This window comes from Gracilinanus agilis, chromosome 1 (genome assembly GCF_016433145.1).
Source record: "Gracilinanus agilis isolate LMUSP501 chromosome 1, AgileGrace, whole genome shotgun sequence".
Lineage (NCBI taxonomy): Eukaryota > Metazoa > Chordata > Mammalia > Didelphimorphia > Didelphidae > Gracilinanus > Gracilinanus agilis.
Genome location: NC_058130.1, coordinates 788,937,423 through 788,948,248, shown reverse-complemented (window position 1 = coordinate 788,948,248; position 10,826 = coordinate 788,937,423).

The window sequence follows — 10,826 nt, the reverse complement described above, 5'->3', positions numbered from 1 at the left end:
GAGGTATCACCTAGCTGATTGGCTAAAATGAAAGAAGGGGAGAGTAATGAATGCTGGAGGGGATGTGGCTAAACTGGGACATTAATGCATTGCTGGTGGAGTTGTGAACTGATCCAACCATTCTGGATGGCAGTCTGGAACTATGCTCAAAGGGCTATAAAAGAATGCCTGCCCGTTCATCCAGCCATACCATTGTTGGGTTTGTACCCCAAAGAGATCATAGTTAAACAGATTTGTACAAAAATATTTATAGCTATGCTTTTTGTGGTGGAAAAAACCTGGAAAAGGAGCGTATGCCCTTCAATTGGGGAATGGCTGAACAAATTGTGGTATATGCTGGTGATGGAATACTATTTCACTCAAAGGAATAATAAACTGGAGGAATCCCATGTGAACTGGAAAGACCTCCAGGAATTGATGCAGAGGGAAAGAAGCAGAGCCAAGAAGAACATTGTACACAGAGACCAATACACTGTGGTAAAATAGAATGTAGTGGACTTCTATACTAGCAGCAATGCAATGACCCAGGACAATTCTGAGGGATTTATGGAAAAGAACACTACCCACATTCAGAGGAAGATCTGCAGGAATGGAAACACAGAAGAAAAGCAACTGCTTGAACACATGGGTTGAGGTGGACATAATCGGGGATGTAGACTCAAAACTACCACACCAATGCAACTATCAACAATTTGGAAATAGATCTTGATCAAAGACACATGTGAAAACCAGTGGAAATGCACATTGACTATGGGGGGGAGGAGTCAGGGGTGAAGGGGAAAGTAAGAGCATGAATCATGTAACCATGCTAACTTTTCTAAAAAATAAATATTATTAAATATTTTTTAAAAACAACATATAGGGGTAAACAGCCTTAGCAACCTAGTATTTGATAAACCCAAAGACCACAGCTTTTGGAATAAGAACTTATTATTTAATAAAAACTCTTGGAAAAATTGTAAGACAAAAAAATTTTAAAAAATAAAGTATTTATTAGGATTATACTTTACTAATCATTTACTATATAGAGAAAGATTTTGCATACATTCCATAGGAACTTACTCACAGGAAGCCTAGTCCCTCTGCTATATTTCAAAGACATCTTTTGGAGCTAGGAAGGTCCTTGAGATGCACCTGTTTGTGCATAACACTGGGCTGTTTGCATTTAGCCCTGAAATATTACAGAACTTTCTAATATGGATATATAATCTTGACAGGAAGTTTAGCTTAATTGTGCTCACATTTTAGGTAAAGGAAATAAAGACTGTTTTTGAACCAGAATGTGATATTTATTTAGAAAGGCAACCTACACAGTTTATTCATGAATATGCATCTGTTCCAGTTTTCACCTCTGATGTCATAGAGGTAATTTTGGGACTTGGAAGTTTCAAGTGGTTGAAGGCAACAGAAAAAAAGGAGGAAACAACAAAAAGTAGGAAAGTGAATATTTAGGGAAGGGATAACCAGGTAATAGCAAGTATAAATCTAGAGTGCCAGAGAAATTTTTTGTCCTTTTGGGGGTAAAATTAAAGAAAATCTCATGATTCTGAATTAGAAGTATAAAATATAGTTAATCCACTATTCCAAGAGCATGTGAAAATAATTCACTCTATGACTGAGAATGAGAATTTGGCTTTAAGCTGTCTGGTAAAACATTCATATTAAAGGGCTCTGGAATCCTCAACTGAATAATCATGGAGTTACCTACTATTCAACAAATCATTAATCACTCAATAGTGTTGTGAGGAAGATTAGGTAGTTATTGATTAAGAATTAAGGTTGACCTAGCAGGAAGGAGCTGGAGCTGGGAATTCTAGGATAGAATGAAGGAGGAGGAAGAGTGTGTGCCCTGGGAGAGGACTCCATTAGTGGTGGGCAAAACCTGTTGCCAGCCTGGGAGATCTCAGAGCAAAGGACACCCTGCATCCTGATTTTCCCCTGGGATCCTGTGTGGTGGTAGCATCTAGCAGAGAGAGAAGATCAACAGTGCTATGCCAAGGGAAGAGGAAAAGTTTGAGATCTGGTGGACAGAATTTCAAGCAAACCCTCCCTACTTGGTACCTGAGACCACCTTGGCTCTTGGCATCTGGATATCATCAGTGGATTGCAGTGAGAATCCCAAAGCCACAAAGCCCTAGCTGTGCTGCTCAAGTCTGGCAGGTCCAGACTGAGACAGTCACTCAAAGACTCCATTACAGCAACTTGGGCCCTGTCAGTTTAGATTACTAAGTTAGTGTAGAAATAAGTCTTTCCTTTCCCTGTGGGTTTTGTCATTAGGTATTAAGGTTTTAGAGTAGACATCCCTCTCCCATCTTTTAGTTGTTTATTATTAAAACCAGTTATATCTTGTTACCTTGCCTGTGGGACTCAAAGCTTCTGGCCCAGGGAGACAGTTGGTCAATGGTCCCTTTGTCAGTTAGGAGCAGCTTGGCTGTTCTGATCTTCATGTCCAAGTCTAGTCTCTCATAATCCCCAGTGTGTGTACCCACAATTCACTTAGTTTTATTACAATATCCCTGGTGTCCCCGTTACCCTTACTTATCTTTCCTACAATAGCCATTTAGTATATGATTCTTTTGTTGACAAATGGTAAGAATACAAAGACAAAAAAGAAATTATTTCCTGCATTCAGGGGAATTTCCATTCCAATAGAGGAGTCAACAAAACATACACAGTACAGGCACCTACAAAATATGGGAAATATTCATAAACAAATAAATGTAGGAATGCTTATATTGACAACTAGGAAGAATGTGGAAAGATTAATTCATGAAATCTATAGAGTTGTTGTAGTATAATACAAGAGACACAGAAGCAAACTTTGCATTTGGTAGTGAGTCTGCAAATACTAGGGTTATTACATTAAGAGAATAAATTTTAAGCAACAGGTATCATCAGTTAAGGAAAGGGAATATAGAGAATCCATGTGATCCAAGCCTAATTATGAATGAAGGGCATGATCAGAGTGGGCCTACTATTGGGTAGTCTATTATTTGCCAGTGACATTGTTACTCAGGAAAAATGGAAAAGGGTTTTTTTTTCCTTTTGGGAGAGAACCTATTGTTGCATCTATCATGCCTATTTCCTAAATGTGGGCATAGACATAATTCTTTAAATCTAAACATTGAGCCTTTATTTCTCTCCTGCAGATGCAGAGCATTGTATAAAGTGTCCAGAGCTTGAATATCCAAATAAGAAGAGAGATCGCTGCCTACCCAAGATTGTGACCTTCCTGAATGTGAAAGATCCTTTGGGGTTGACTTTGGTTCTATTAGCTGTTTCCTCTTCTTTACTGACAGCTCTGGTTCTGTGGGTCTTTGTGAAATTCCATAACACTCCCATAGTCAAAGCCAATAACAGGACTCTCAGCTATATTCTCCTCATCTCTCTTATCTTCTGTTTCCTCTGTTCCTTGCTCTTCATTGGCCATCCTACAACTGCCACCTGTCTCCTCCNAGCTTCTTAGCTGGAAAAGAAAATATGAGAAATCTTTAACCAAATTCTCAAAAGCAACTGATGTACATTTTGGGTATTTGCTTATGTGCATATCTAAGAATAAATATGCCATCAGTCACCAGAAGCACTTACTATTTCAAACTAATTGAAATGTTTTGATGGTCAAAAAAATTATTTGATATTGGTTCTTAGAATGATAGTGGAATTTAACCTCATTGATAGCTTTTAACACATTTCTACTAAAATCTGCTTGTAGCATGGAGTTATCTCTGTCACAGGAGCTAGAAAAAATAATAATTTTCCTAATAATACCATAATAGTTGCATAGCAAAAGCAACATTTGAAAAATAGATACAGACTTTGTGTTGTAAAAACACAAAGCTAAAAGAAACACAACATTGGTTTATCAAGGATTTTTAAACTAATAATGAAACAAATCATTATTAACTAAAAGAAAGAAAAAAGAAAAATAGTTCAAAATTCTAATTAAGTATTCTATTATAAAATAAAAGAATTAAAAAATTCTCATGCACATAACCAATAACCTCTGCAATAGGTGAATGCTAAAAGCACTTAAAGAAAAAATCCATTTTGAACACATAAAAATTAAATTAAAAAATTCTGAAAATAAAAAATTAATTCAAAATCTTTTTCTCCCTCCACAGAAAGAGATAATATAATTTAAATATAATATCATTTAAGTCACAAAGATTAACTTCTTCTTAGATTCTTTTAACTGCATATTTTAATAGTCATAATCATTCTCAAATGGATTGGACATTTAATTCATTATAGTCACTTTTTAAAGATTTATTTCAGATCACAATGAATTCTTGTGCATGGTTAGAGTACACTCTACATACAAGAATTAATCCCAAATTAACAACAACTTCTAGATGATCTTTTTGAGGTAACAAGATCATATGTCATTATTCTCCACTGATAACTAAATTAACGAAACCAAATAAACCTCCCTAATCTCACTAAAGAGATTTATACATAACTAATCCCATATTTTCCAATTATCCTTATAATCTCATATATTCTCAAGTACCTCATAACTAGTAACATGGAGTTGATAAAATCAATATTATTCCATTTGATTGACTAAAACCCTACATACTTGCATTTGTAATTCCTAATTTTTTCAGCATTAGCCTGTCTATTGACTGTGTCCCTTCTCATGATTATTGAAGAACTGTTCTCAAAGGAGAAAAGAGGGACATAATTAAAATAAGGGAGAAATACTCTCCTGATTGGCTGCAGTAATTAATGCCAGGTACAAGGTGGCAATGATGCACAGCCTTGCATAAAAACAGCCATGTGTAAAACTGAAGTTTCATTCTAGGGATGCCAGATGTGAAAGTCCTGAATCAGCTCAAGCCACAATCACCATCTCAGCTCTCCTTTGAGATAGAAGTATGGCTGTACTGCACAAAAGGCATCCCAGAGGGCTGCTAGCATCATAGGCTAATTTGTTGCTTCAGCATTTCTTTCCCATCAATTTTAACCTCCAATGGCAAATTTCTCTATTCATGGTTAGGGTTAAATGTAGCTGCCTCATGTTGTTACAACCATACTTATTTACACATTACTAGGCTCCACTATTCTTCCCTAAAATCTCCTGACATCAGAATGAGAAAATAATTACATTCTTCAATTCCATATGATTAGTGAATATGTGATCATGTACACAAAAGAGGAAAAACATTCTGAACAAATTATTGTAAATCTCCACAATAGAAGATATTATACGATTTCTCTTAATGGAATAAAACATCACTGATTTGTAACTTTCATACTCTAGTTAGGTATGAAGATGAGCTTGAACTATCATCCTCTTCTGACTTTTTTAAGTTCTCAGGTAGAAGTAATGGATAATCTTAAGAAGGGACCTCTCTCAGAACTGATAGATGAAGGGGCATCTGGGTGGCTCAGTAGATTGAAAACCAGGCTCAGAGATGGGATATCCTGGGTTCAAATTTGATCTCAGATACTTCCTAGCTGTGTGACCCTGGGCAAGTCACATGGCCCCCATTGCCTAGCCCTTACCACTCTTCTGCCATGGAAATGATACTTAGAACCAATTCTAAGACAGAAGGTAAGGGTTTAAAAAAAAGAAGCGACAGATGAGATGCAAGATGATTAAGGACTACTCATGCTCTTAGGGGCCATAGTGTCAGCAGATGTCAGCAGTGGTGGGTGGGCATGACTAATGCTGGCAATGTAGGCATAGAGGCAAAAAAGAAGTTATTCTTTTTTTTGCTTTTTTTTATTTGTTAGAAAAAAATTTTTCATGGTTACATGATTCATGTTCTTGCTCTCAACCCCCCCCCACCCTTGTAGCCAACACACATTTCCACTGGTTTCTTCATGTGTCATCAATCAAGACCTATTTCCATATTATTGATAATTGCACTAGGGTTGTCCTTAAGAGTCTACATCCCAAATCATGTCTGCATCAACCCATGTGTTCAAGCAATTGTTTTTCTTCTGTGTTTCCACTCCTGTCGTTCTTCCTCTGAATGTGGGTAGCGTTCTTTTCCATAAATCCCTCAGAGTTGTCTTGAGTCATTGCATGGCTGCTAGTACAGAAGTCCCTTACATTCAATTTTACCACAGTTTATCCGTCTCTGTGTATAATGTTCTCCTGCTTCTGCTCCTTTCACTCTGCATCAATTCCTGGAGTTCATTCCAGTTCACATGGAATTCCTCCAGTTTATTATTCCTTTGAACACAATAGTATAAGGAAAATTAGGTGAACACAGAATAGTATACTTGTCAGGTCTCTGGAAAAGGAAAGATTTTAAAACCAAAAAAGAGTTAGAAAAAAAATTACAAAATGTAAAATAAATAATTTTGATTACATTAAATTAAAAAGGTTTTGTACAAACAAAAACAATGCAACTAAAATGAAAAGGGAAACAACAAACTGGGGGAAAATTTATAACAAAAAATTCTGACAAAGGTCTTATTACTCAAATATACAAGGAGGTAAATTAATTGTACAAAAAAATCAAGCCTTTTTCCAATCGATAAATGGGCAAGGGACATGAATAGGCAATTTTCAGATAAAGAAATCAAAACTATCAATAAGCACATGAGAAAGTGTTCTAAATCTCTAATAATTAGAGGAATGAAAATCAAAACAACTCTGAGGTATCACCTCACACCCAGAAGACTGACTAAAATAACAACAGGGGAGAGTAATGAATGTTGGAGGGGATGTGGCAAAATTGGGACATTAATGCACTGCTGGTGGAGTTGTGAATTGATCCAAACATTCTGAATGGCAATTTGGAACTATGCCCAAAGAGCGCTAAAAAACTGTCTGCCCTTTGATCCAGTCATATCATTGCTGGGTTTGTACCCCAAAGAGATCATAGGAAAAAAGACATATACAAAAATATTTATAGCCATGCTCTATGTGGTGGCAAAAAACTGAAAAACAAGGGTATGCCCTTCAATTGGGGAATGTCTGAACACATTGAATTACCAAGCTTACCTATGGAAAGGTACTGTGCTTGACTATTATAAGACTTAACTTCACAGGGGAAGTTATTCTTGGATGTCATTTGCTGCACATCTCAACAATGGCCAAAATCCCTGACCTTCATATAACCACGTATAATCAGGATTCCATTCTTGCTTCCAAATCTGCAACAGGAGAACATTTTTCCTTATCTGGACAGGAATCAGACCTCTCTTCCAGGTCCTATTGTCTCCCCTTCTCTGTTTTCCAATACCTTTAATATCCATTATAATCTTCTATTATGATGTAAGTTCCTCATGTGCAGTTTATATTGTATCCCTAGTCCTTAACACTGTTATAAATAAAAATGAATCTTAGAGGCTTATAACTAGATTTATGAATATTTATTAGTGAAGAGAGACTATGAGCCTATATAACTTAAGGTAAAAACCTGATTCTCTATTGCAGCCAACACTCCATGCTACAACTTGCCAGAGATGGAAAGATAAGATGAAAGAGAGACAGGCCAGAGGGAGACACACCAAAGACCAATAGGGAAGCAAAGAGATCTATTAAGCTTCCTCCACTGGCTTTCTGAACCTAAGCTCCTCCCCCTAATCCTTTCCCTAGCCAACTGCTTTCAAATGTCATCCCCTGTGTCTTCCATGATACAATCATGCTGTCATTCTAGAATCAGGCCATCAAGACACATGACTCTGTGATGCCTCTGACCCTCTACTGGAGTAAGTTGTTCAATATTGATATTTAATTCACATAACTCAGAAGTTAGCCATCACAAGAACTTATTAAATACCTTTTTCTATTCATTTGTGTCTATCTATCTGTCTATCTAACTATCTGTCTGTCTGTCTTTTCCTATTTTTCTCTCTACTTGTGTATCCACTTAGCTAGCCATCTGTTATACCTCATTCTCCTTTAGCCAGTAAAATTATGTCCATCCTTGTACATCACCCCAGGTACAGCTACATTGATGAAGTAGAAAAATCACAGGCTGGAACTACTGAGTCAAGTATATGCTATCAGAGTCAATATAAATAATGCAATTAAATCTATTCTGTCATGGATTGCCATGAAGATAAAATGGAGTTTTAGTTTCTCTACTGCTCAGGTTACACTGCCCTTGGCCATTGAAAACTGCTTCACTTATGGGTTTCCTGAGAAGCAATGTGCCAAAAGACTTAAGCATTTTTTCTATTTTTATGCTCCCCCTACAAATCTGGTCTCCTGATTGGAGATGGCCATAGTCACCCACTATATTTAAGATAACTTTCAGTCATGTTTCACTTTACTCAGTAACCAAAATTTCCATTGTCCTTTCCAGTACCCGTCTCTATCACCATATCTTTATCTTTCCAAACCAAAATATACATGGTTGGTCATCACTCCTTTATATGTCTTGTCTCTCCATTTAGAATGTAAGCTTCTTCAGAGCAAAGAATGTCTTTACTTTGATATTTGTGTCATAAGCTTTTAACAGAGGGAGTTATAAAATTCATTTTCATTCATTTATCCATCCATCCATCCAATAAATTCATTCATACTACTATTCTTCTCCTGCCTTTTCCAGACCACATAGGATACCTATGATCAGTGGCCATATTGAAATTAGTTCATCTTCTAATCCATGAATTCAGATTATCCCAGGGCTGTGATGGAAAAACTTTTTTAAAAAAGGGCCAAAGGAAAGGAAATGCTAATCAGTCTGTTTCTAAGGCAACTCCTTCAAAGTTTCATTGTATTGTATCTTACTCATTGTATTCATCAGATTAGGAATAATGTCGCTCAGCCAAATAAAACATTTCAGGGGGCCTGCATCTGGCCCACGGGCCATAGTTTGCCCATCACCATCCCAGAGTATATATCCCTTTTCCTTCTCTGCTGAATTCAACTTCAAATACTAGAATTCTCAGTTATATCTCTGATATCTCATATTTAATAATCTCTGAGGTACCTTGTAACTCTGATGATCCCTGAATGTAAAACTCTTGCAATGTGGATTCATAGACAGATACAAGTCTACTTACATTCTGAGTGGGTGAGTTATGCTTGTTCCCTTCTATAGGGGACGATAAAATGTGGTAGCAGAAGTACAATTGTCCATTCCACAGTATGTGGTTTTGATATACTCAGCAGAAGAACTTAAATATGAGTTTTGGGGGGAGTTTTCTGGGAGCCAGAGACAGTACACAGTGACCAGCAGATGGCACAGAAAAAATTTAGAAACTCAGAAATGCATACTTTACCTACAACTTACAACAAGGTACCATAAGTATGACATAAAAGAAAAAGAAATATTTCAGACTTCTTTGATGTGAAGGGAGGGTCAAAAATTTTACATGGATTTTCCAGGTCATTAGGGTCCTTAACCCAAAAAATATGGAAGCCATAATTGCATTAGCTTTATATTCAAAGACAGAAATTCATAGACTCCATATTGTATAAATGCACTCATTTGATTTTCCTGGCCTTCATTTTATTATCTGTCAAATGGAAGTATTAAATCAGATGACCTCAAGAGTCTCTGGAAGCTCTAAATTCTTTACTCTCATGATCAAAAAAGTACAAATATATATCTCCAAAGTCTATCACACCAACCTTACACAGTTATGGAATATGAATCTGCATGTTTGTATAATGTTAATCATTGGAAAGAGGAATTCAATCATAAACCCAATGAAGTAAGAGACTTCTGAGGTCCCTTTCAGTTCTCACACTGTGATGCTATTTGATCTTGTCCAAGGAGTGAGGGGAAAAGTAAGAGAGGAGCTTTATGAATACTATGCACAATATAATAGGTCTTCAGAATAGAATACACTAGGTCCTGAGTATGAGAACTGGCTTAAGACGTTCCTTGATCAGGGAAATGTAGAGACATCAAAGCCATCAGTCTTACAGGCTATCAGGGATACTGTCACCACTAAAATTTGGGTTTTTTAAAAATAATTATCTCCTATCAGGGAATTTTTCATGAGGTTTAGTCATCACAGGCCATTTTTTGGACCCAAGGTGCAAAAAGTACTTTCCTAGAAAGACACTTCTATACTGTAGGCTCTACAGGGAATAAGGGAAAGAGCTTCCAAAATAAAATTTTGTACTTATGTTTTTCCTTTGGATGCAGAGACTCAGCTGCAGATGCCCCAGGCACTTTGGTCTCCAGAGTTCTTAATAGACCTAGGTTTCCCTGTGGAGGCTGGAGTAGGGACATCAATATCTAACAATAAGGGTGTCATGAGACAGAGTTCAGTCTAATAGTGGCTGAAACTATAAAATGTCCATTCCTATTGCATCACTGTCCTTCTTTTGGACCTGGGTCAGGTTAACATTCCCTTGTGTTTCCTCAAGTGTGACAGGCAGAAAACGACCTGAACATCTACAAGACATTTATGATACTGGACAGTTCCTCGTTAGTTCAAGACTAAGGCAGATAACTTTTGTCTGAGGAGTTCCTAGGTTTCTCCAAGTTTGGAACTCTGGGTAATTTTTAGTCAGATGTTGCCCTTTAATTCAAAAAACATTTCTCACCTGCTTTATATCTTTCTCATGACTCTGCTCCTGCAGTTTCCAAGCTCTTGCCAGAGGACAGAGAGTCTCCCCTGCTTCCATCAGATTAATCCCATTATATCCCAAGATGGAGATCTATTGATTGGCATATTTTTATCCTTATTCTCAGTTGAAGTAAACAGGGTAACAGGAGCAGAACAATTTGAAAATCCTCCTAACCTAGCTTGTAAGCCTTATCAGTAAGTGCCTCTATCTGTCTGAGATAAGTTTCATCATGATGATTAAAAATGGGTCCTTATGGGGGCAACTGGGTAGCTCAGTGGATTGAGAGCCAGGCCTAGAGATGGGAGGTCCTAGGTTCAAATCTGGCCTCAGA